Genomic DNA, 10,136 nt, shown 5'->3' on the forward strand with positions numbered 1-10,136 from the left:
GGGCAACAGGTCGTCACTGTTAAGGCAGGCCACCTGAAGGGCAACTGGTCGTCACTGTTAAGGCAGGCCAGCTGAAGGGTAACAGGTCGTCACTGATAAGGCAGGCCAGCTGAAGGGCAACAGGTCGTTACTGATAAGCAGGCCAGCTGTAGGGCAACAGGTCGTCACTGTTAAGGCAGGCCAGCTGAAGGGCAACAGGTCACCACTGATAAGGCAGGCCAGCTGAAGGGCAACAGGTCGTCACTGATAAGGCAGGCCAGCTGAAGGGCAACAGGTCACCACTGATAAGGCAGGCCAGCTGAAGGGAAACAGGTCACCACTGATAAGCAGGCCAGATGAAGGGCAACAGGTCGTCACTGATAAGGCAGGCCAGCTGAAGGGCAACAGGTCACCACTGATAAGACAGGCCAGCTGAAGGGCAACAGGTCACCACTGATAAGGCAGGACAGCTGAAGGGCAACAGGTCGTTACTGATAAGGCAGGCCAGCTGAAGGCAACAGGTCGTCACTGATAAGGCAGGCCAGCTGAAGGGAAACAGGTCGTTACTGATAAGGCAGGCCAGCTGAAGGCAACAGGTCGTCACTGATAAAGCAGGCCAGCTGAAGGGCAACAGGTCATCACTGATAAGGCAGGCCAGCTGAAGGCCAACAGGTCACCACTGATAAGGCAGGCCAGCTGAAGGCCAACAGGTCACCACTGATAAGGCAGGCCAGCTGAAGGACAACAGGTCGTCACTGATAAGGCAGGCCAGCTGAAGGGTAACAGGTCGTCACTGATAAGGCAGGCCAGCTGAAGGACAACAGGTCGCCACTGATAAGGCAGGCCAGCTGAAGGACAACAGGTCACCACTGATAAGGCAGGCCAGCTGAAGGCAACAGGTCGTCACTGATAAGGCAGGCCAGCTGAAGGGCAACAGGTCGTCACTGATAAGGCAGGCCAGCTGAAGGACAACAGGTCGTCACTGATAAGGCAGGACAGCTGAAGGGCAACAGGTCACCACTGATAAGCAGGCCAGCTGAAGGGCAACAGGTCACCACTGATAAGCAGGCCAGCTGAAGGGCAACAGGTCGTCACTGATAAGCAGGCCAGCTGAAGGGCAACAGGTCGTCACTGATAAGGCAGGCCAGCTGAAGGGCAACAGGTCACCACTGATAAGGCAGGCCAGCTGAAGGACAACAGGTCGCCACTGATAAGGCAGGCCAGCTGAAGGGCAACAGGTCGCCACTGATAAGGCAGGCCAGCTGAAGGGCAACAGGTCGTCACTGATAAGGCAGGACAGCTGAAGGGCAACAGGTCGTCACTGATAAGGCAGGCCAGCTGAAGGGCAACAGGTCACCACTGATAAGGCAGGCCAGCTGAAGGGCAACAGGTCACCACTGATAAGGCAGGCCAGCTGAAGGGCAACAGGTCGTCACTGATAAGGCAGGCCAGCTGAAGGGCAACAGGTCGTCACTGATAAGGCAGGCCAGCTGAAGGGTAACAGGTCATCACTGATAAGGCAGGCCAGCTGAAGGGCAACAGGTCACCACTGATAAGCAGGCCAGCTGAAGGGCAACAGGTCACCACTGATAAGGCAGGCCAGCTGAAGGGCAACAGGTCACCACTGATAAGGCAGGCCAGCTGAAGGGCAACAGGTCGTCACTGATAAGGCAGGCCAGCTGAAGGCCAACAGGTCGTTACTGATAAGGCAGGCCAGCTGAAGGGCAACAGGTCGCCACTGATAAGGCAGGCCAGCTGAAGGGCAACAGGTCACCACTGATAAGGCAGGCCAGCTGAAGGGCAACAGGTCGTCACTGATAAGGCAGGCCAGCTGAAGGCCAACAGGTCGTTACTGATAAGGCAGGCCAGCTGAAGGGCAACAGGTCACCACTGATAAGCAGGCCAGCTGAAGGGCAACAGGTCACCACTGATAAGCAGGCCAGCTGAAGGGCAACAGGTCACCACTGATAAGCAGGCCAGCTGAAGGGCAACAGGTCACCACTGATAAGGCAGGCCAGCTGAAGGGCAACAGGTCACCACTGATAAGGCAGGCCAGCTGAAGGGCAACAGGTCGCCACTGATAAGGCAGGCCAGCTGAAGGCCAACAGGTCACCACTGATAAGGCAGGCCAGCTGAAGGGTAACAGGTCGTCACTGATAAGGCAGGCCAGCTGAAGGGCAACAGGTCACCACTGATAAGCAGGCCAGCTGAAGGGCAACAGGTCACCACTGATAAGGCAGGCCAGCTGAAGGGCAACAGGTCACCACTGATAAGGCAGGCCAGCTGAAGGGCAACAGGTCGTCACTGATAAGCAGGCCAGCTGAAGGGCAACAGGTCGTTACTGATAAGCAGGCCAGCTGAAGGGCAACAGGTCGCCACTGATAAGGCAGGCCAGCTGAAGGGCAACAGGTCACCACTGATAAGGCAGGCCAGCTGAAGGGCAACAGGTCGTCACTGATAAGGCAGGCCAGCTGAAGGCCAACAGGTCGTTACTGATAAGGCAGGCCAGCTGAAGGGCAACAGGTCACCACTGATAAGCAGGCCAGCTGAAGGGCAACAGGTCACCACTGATAAGCAGGCCAGCTGAAGGGTAACAGGTCACCACTGATAAGCAGGCCAGCTGAAGGGCAACAGGTCACCACTGATAAGGCAGGCCAGCTGAAGGCCAACAGGTCACCACTGATAAGCAGGCCAGCTGAAGGGCAACAGGTCACCACTGATAAGGCAGGCCAGCTGAAGGCCAACAGGTCATCACTGATAAGGCAGGCCAGCTGGAGGGCAACAGGTCACCACTGATAAGGCAGGACAGCTGAAGGGTAACAGGTCGTCACTGATAAGGCAGGACAGCTGAAGGGCAACAGGTTGTCACTGATAAGGCAGGCCAGCTGAAGGGCAACAGGTCACCACTGATAAGGCAGGCCAGCTGAAGGACAACAGGTCGTCACTGATAAGGCAGGCCAGCTGAAGGGCAACAGGTCGCCACTGATAAGGCAGGCCAGCTGAAGGGCAACAGGTCGTCACTGATAAGGCAGGACAGCTGAAGGGCAACAGGTCGTCACTGATAAGGCAGGCCAGCTGAAGGGCAACAGGTCACCACTGATAAGGCAGGCCAGCTGAAGGGCAACAGGTCACCACTGATAAGGCAGGCCAGCTGAAGGGCAACAGGTCGTCACTGATAAGGCAGGCCAGCTGAAGGGTAACAGGTCGTCACTGATAAGGCAGGCCAGCTGAAGGGCAACAGGTCACCACTGATAAGCAGGCCAGCTGAAGGGCAACAGGTCACCACTGATAAGGCAGGCCAGCTGAAGGGCAACAGGTCACCACTGATAAGGCAGGCCAGCTGAAGGGCAACAGGTCGTCACTGATAAGGCAGGCCAGCTGAAGGCCAACAGGTCCTTACTGATAAGGCAGGCCAGCTGAAGGGCAACAGGTCACCACTGATAAGCAGGCCAGCTGAAGGGCAACAGGTCACCACTGATAAGCAGGCCAGCTGAAGGGCAACAGGTCACCACTGATAAGCAGGCCAGCTGAAGGGCAACAGGTCACCACTGATAAGGCAGGCCAGCTGAAGGCCAACAGGTCACCACTGATAAGCAGGCCAGCTGAAGGGCAACAGGTCACCACTGATAAGGCAGGCCAGCTGAAGGCCAACAGGTCATCACTGATAAGGCAGGCCAGCTGGAGGGCAACAGGTCACCACTGATAAGGCAGGACAGCTGAAGGGTAACAGGTCGTCACTGATAAGGCAGGACAGCTGAAGGGCAACAGGTTGTCACTGATAAGGCAGGCCAGCTGAAGAGCAACAGGTCGTCACTGATAAGGCAGGCCAGCTGGAGGGCAACAAGTCACCACTGATAAGGCAGGCCAGCTGAAGGCCAACAGGTCACCACTGATAAGGCAGGCCAGCTGCGTAACTAGGAAGGAGCGAGGAATTCGGCTCCATGTCAAGTCAACAGATGAAGTGAGAAAAACCTCTAGAAGGGGGGGCAGAGGGGCCCACCCCAACGACCCTCCTACTGCAGTCCCATGTTCACAGAGAGGGGCCCACCACAACGACCCTCCTACTGCAGTCCCATGTTCACACAGAGGGGCCCACCACAACGACCCTCCTACTGCAGTCTTGTGTCACACAGAGGGGCCCACCACAACGACCCTCCTACTGCAGTCCCATGTTCACACAGAGGGGCCCACCACAACGACCCTCCTACTGCAGTCCCATGTTCACACAGAGGGGCCCACCACAATGACCCTCCTACTGCAGTCTTGTGTCACACAGAGGGGCCCACCACAACGACCCTCCTACTGCAGTCCCATGTTCACACAGAGGGGCCCACCACAACGACCCTCCTACTGCAGTCCCATGTTCACAGAGAGGGGCCCACCACAACAACCCTCCTACTGCAGTCTTGTGTCACACAGAGGGGCCCACCACAACGACCCTCCTACTGCAGTCTTGTGTCACACAGAGGGGCCCACCACAACGACCCTCCTACTGCAGTCCCATGTTCACAGAGAGGGGCCCACCACAACGACCCTCCTACTGCAGTCCCATGTTCACACAGAGGGGCCCACCACAACGACCCTCCTACTGCAGTCCCATGTTCACAGAGAGGGGCCCACCACAACAACCCTCCTACTGCAGTCCCATGTTCACACAGAGGGGCCCACCACTATGACCCTCCTACTGCAGTCTTGTGTCACACAGAGGGGCCCACCACAACGACCCTCCTACTGCAGTCCCATGTTCACACAGAGGGGCCCACCACTATGACCCTCCTACTGCAGTCTTGTGTCACACAGAGGGGCCCACCACAACGACCCTCCTACTGCAGTCTTGTGTCACACAGAGGGGCCCACCACAACGACCCTCCTACTGCAGTCCCATGTTCACACAGAGGGGCCCAACACAACGACCCTCCTACTGCAGTCTTGTGTCACACAGAGGGGCCCACCACAACGACCCTCCTACTGCAGTCCCATGTTCACACAGAGGGGCCCACCACAACGACCCTCCGACCCTCCTACTGCAGTCCCATGTTCACACAGAGGGGCCCACCACAACGACCCTCCTAGTGCAGTTCCATGTTCACACAGAGGGGCCCACCACAACGACCCTTCCTACTTCAGTCTTGTGTCACACACAATCATTTCCACACTCACAAAGGTTCTAGCATAAGGCAGGGCCATGACTACACCAGTGGGAGGAACCAATTAAGTTCCTGCCTAGCAACAGAGATGTATCTAATCAAATGGTGGCTACCCAGAGTATTTGCATTGCCCCCCCCCCCACCCCTCCCTTTACGCAGCTGCTACTCTCTGTTATTATCTATGCATAGTCACTTTAACACCTACATGTACATATTAGCTCAATAACCTCGACTAACCGGTGCCCCCACACATTGACTCTGTACCGGTACCCCCCTGTATATAGTCTCTCTATTGTTATTTTACCGCTGCTCTTTAATATCTTGTTCCTTTTATTTATTATTATTATTCATATTGTTTTAAACTGCATTGTTGGTTAGGAGCTTGTAAGTATTTCACTGTCAGGTCTACAACTGTTGTATTCGGCACATGTGACTAATACAATTGGATTTGATGTGTATTGGCTGTCTAGATGTGTAAGGAGATGACCCCACCTAGTAAGAGGTTATAAATAGCTGTGCTTGTGTAATCATAACTTGTCTTAGCAGCTGTATGACCCAGTGGGTGAATAAACTTGGTTTGAGTTTTTCCTCGTTGTCCGTTTTGAGTTTTTTTTTTACTCCGTTTGTTCAGAACCTGACAATATAAAATGCAAGAACAAAGTGAAATATCTACGGAGGTGTCTCCAGTCTGTAGCCTTCCATTTACTGCCCTGACAAGAACAACCAAATGTGTGACATAATGCTTTTCACACAGTCTTATTGAAAGCAGTGATGTGTGAGGAGTGTCTCTGTAGTGAAGTGTAGATCTTTGTGGAAATAATAAGGTTCGGTGTAGAAACCCTATCTTCCCCATGTTTCCGTTCTTCAGCAAATGAAGCCCAATCAAACAGAATGCTACTATCGCTCCCTTTACCGCTTCGGACACTTTGTTTGACACATTTTGCTGTGAATTTCAGGTGTTGCTCCTTTCACACTCTCTCACAAGGCTGGTGGGAACCTGCTGTGTTTAATGATTGACTACAGTGAACAGTGAATGCAGCGGGACTCTTCAGTGTCTTGCTGTTTAAAAATAACCTCTTCTCCACATAGGTGCCTGGATGAAATTGAGTTGCCATGAAAAGAAAATCCTTGTGTGATAATTTGTTGTGTCACGCTAAACACAGACTACACGTTGCTAATTGGAAAGCTTCCTCAACGGGGATTGGGAGAAAACAACATGCCAGAGTTAGGGCTAGTGCTGTCGTCCTACTCGACATAATACAACAAAAAACACAACAATACAACAAAAAACATATATTAAATTGGCTCATGAGTATGACCCTGTCTAAGTTTAATGTGAATACACCAATACCAGCAGCACACCACCCTGCATCCCATTGCTTGCTTGCTTCTGAAGCTAAGCAGGGTTGGTCCCTGGATGGGAGACCACTTCTACCAGATGCTGCTAGAAGTGGTGTTCGAGGGCCGAATAGGAGGTACCCTTTCCTCTGGTCTAAAAAAATATCTCAATGCCCCAGGGTAGTGATTCGGGGCATTGCCCTGTGTAGGGTGCTGTCTTTCAGATCGGATGTTAAACGGGTGTCCTGGCTAAATTCCCAATCGGGCCCTCACACAGTCGCCTAATCATCCCCAGCTTACAATTGGCTCATTCCTGTAACTGTTCCCCATGTTGTTGCTGTAAATGAGAATGTGTTCTCAGTCAACTTACCTGGGAAAATAAGGGTTAAATAAACACCTAACTCCATGTAAAACTGTAGGTTTGTCCTAAATAAATGTATTTTTTTTAAAAGCTGACGCCCATCCAATCAGTTTTCAGTTCCAGGCTTAGCCCAAGTTCAACTCCGTTGAGAGCTTTTCTGAAACCACAGGAGACTTAGCCCAAGTTCAACTCTGTTGAGAGCTTTTCTGAAACCACAGGAGACTTAGCCCAAGTTCAACTCTGTTGAGAGCTTTTCTGAAACCACAGGAGACTTAGTTCAACTTCAACTCTGTTCAGAGCTTTTCTGAAACCACAGGAGGCTTAGCCAAAGTTCAACTCTGTTGAGAGCTTTTCTGAAACCACAGGAGGCTTAGCCCAAGTTCAACTCTGTTGAGAGCTTTTCTGAAACCACAGGAGGCTTAGCCCAACTTCAACTCTGTTGAGAGCTTTTCTGAAACCACAGGAGACTTAGCCCAAGTTCAACTCTGTTGAGAGCTTTTCTGAAACCACAGGAGACTTAGCCCAAGTTCAACTCTGTTGAGAGCTTTTCTGAAACCACAGGAGGCTTAGCCCAAGTTCAACTCTGTTGAGAGCTTTTCTGAAACCACAGGAGACTTAGTTCAACTTCAACTCTGTTCAGAGCTTTTCTGAAACCACAGGAGACTTAGCCCAAGTTCAACTCTGTTGAGAGCTTTTCTGAAACCACAGGAGACTTAGCCCAACTTCAACTCTGTTCAGAGCTTTTCTGAAACCACAGGAGACTTAGTTCAACTCTGGTTTGAAACCACAGGAGGCTTGTCTAATTGGCTGGAGAACTGAGCATCACCAGCTAATATAAATACTTCATCACATCTCATTGGTCTCCCAAGGATAATGTCCCAAGTTGACATAATTAATGGTGGAAAATGCAAATTATTATTGCTTTTTCACAGAGTGACAGAGGGGGTAAAAGACCACATTTTAATTATGCCTTTTGTGCTGCCCACATTGTACACCTCAGGATAATGTTCAGACTAGGCTCAGTCAGAGAATACACATAGACAATTTATTCTATTCTATTTGTATTTGTGGTTCTGCCGCGACATGGACCACAATGCTTGATCATTCGCAGGACAGGGATTCCTCCCAGAGTCGTCATAGTGTACAAGGCTAAGTATGTCTTTAGTAGTGTACAAGGCTAAGTATGTCTTTAGTAGTGTACAAGGCCAACTATATCCTTCATAGTGTACAAGGCCAACTATATCCTTCATAGTGTACAAGGCCAACTATATCCTTCATAGTGTACAAGGCCAACTACGTCCTTCATAGTTACCCTTGTAAACTCTGAAGGACGTAGTTGGTATTGTACACTATGAAGGATATAGTTACCCTTGTACACTACGAAGAACAGTTGGCCATGTACACTACTAAGGACATACAGTGTATTCAGAAAGTATTCAGACCCCTTGACTTTTTCCACATTTAATTACGTTACAACCTTATTCTAAAATTGATTAAATTGTTGTTTCCCCCCTCATAAATCTACAAACAGTACCCCACAATGACAGAGCTAAAACGAGTTTTTAGAAATGTTTGCAAATGTCTACAAATATATATTTTTAAATCACATTTACATAAGTATTCAGACCCTTTATTAAGTACTTAGTTGAAGCACCTTTGGCAGCGATTACAGCCTTGAGTCTTCTTGGATATGACACTACCAGCTTGGCACACCTGTATTTGGGGAATTTCTCCCATTCTTCTCTGCAGATCCTCTCAAGCTCTGTCAGGTTGGATGGGGAGTGTTGCAGCACAGCTATTTTCAGGTCTCTCCAGAGATGTTAGATCGGGTTCAAGTCCGGGCTCTGGCTTGGCCACTCAAGGACATTCAAAGACTTGTCCCGAAGCCACTCCTGTGTTGTCTTGGCTGTGTGCTTAGGGTCGTTGTCCTGTTGGAAGGTTGAACCTTCACCCCAGACTGAGGTCCTGAGAGCTCTGGAGCAGGTTTTCATCAAGGATCTTTTGTACTTTGCTCTGTTAAACTTTCCCTCGATCCTGATTAGTCTCCCAGTCCCTGCCGCTGAAAAACATCCCCACAGCATGATGCTGCCACCACCATGCTACACCGTAGGGATGGTGCCAGTTTCCTCCAGACATGACGCTTGGCATTCAGGCCAAAGAGTTCAATCTTGGTTTCATCAGACCAGAGAATCTTGTTTCTCATGGTCTGAGCGTCATTTGGGTGCCTTCTGGTAAACTCCAAGCAGGCTGTCATGAGCCTTTAATTGAGAAGTGGCTTCCGTCTGGCCTCTCTACCATAAAGGCCTGATTGGTGGAGTGCTGCGGAGATGGCTGTCCTTCTGGAAGGTTCTCCCATCTCCACAGACGAACTCTGGAGCTCTGTCAAAGTGACCATCGGGTTCTTGGTTACCTCCCTGACCAAGACTCCTTCTCCCTTGATTGCTAAGTTTGGCCGTTTGGCCAGCTCTAGGAAGAGTCTTGTTGGTTCCAAACTTCTTCCATTTAAGAATGATTTAGGCCACCGTGTTCTTGGGGACCTTCAATACTGCAGAAATGTTTTGGTATCCATCCCCAGATCTGTGGCTCGACACAATCCTGTCTCGGAGCTCTACAGACAATTCCTTCGACCTCATGGCTTGGTTTTTTCTCTGACATGCACTGTCAACTGTAGGACCTTATCTAGACAGGTGTGTGCCTTTCCAAATCATGTCCAATCAATTGAATTTACCACAAGTGGACTCCAATCAAGTTGTAGAAACACATCAGGGATAATCAATGGAAACAGAATGCACCTGAGCTCAATTTGATTCTCATAGCAACGGGTTTGAAAACGTAGGTAAATAAGGTATTTCTGCTTTTAAATTTTGTATAAATGTGAGAAAAAAAATTGCTTTGTCATTTTGGGGAATTGGGGAACTAAATACAAAATAGAACCTGGTTGTTTTCACCCACACTAAAACAGTTTATTTTTTAAACATATGAAAAATATATATTTTTAAATGAATTTAATCAATTTTAGAATAAGGCTGTAAGTTAACAAAATGTGGAAAACGTCAATGGGTCTGAATACTTTTCGAATGCACTGTACGTCCTTCATAGTTTACAAGGCCAACTATATCCTTCATAGTGTACAAGGCCAACTATATCCTTCATAGTTTACAAGGCCAACTATATCCTTCATAGTGTACAAGGCCAACTATATCCTTCATAGTGTACAAGGCCAACTATGTCCTTCATAGTTTACAAGGCCAACTATATCCTTCATAGTTTACAAGGCCAACTATATCCTTCATAGTGTACAAGGCCAACTA

Source organism: Salvelinus namaycush, chromosome 28, assembly GCF_016432855.1.
Source record: "Salvelinus namaycush isolate Seneca chromosome 28, SaNama_1.0, whole genome shotgun sequence".
NCBI lineage: Eukaryota > Metazoa > Chordata > Actinopteri > Salmoniformes > Salmonidae > Salvelinus > Salvelinus namaycush.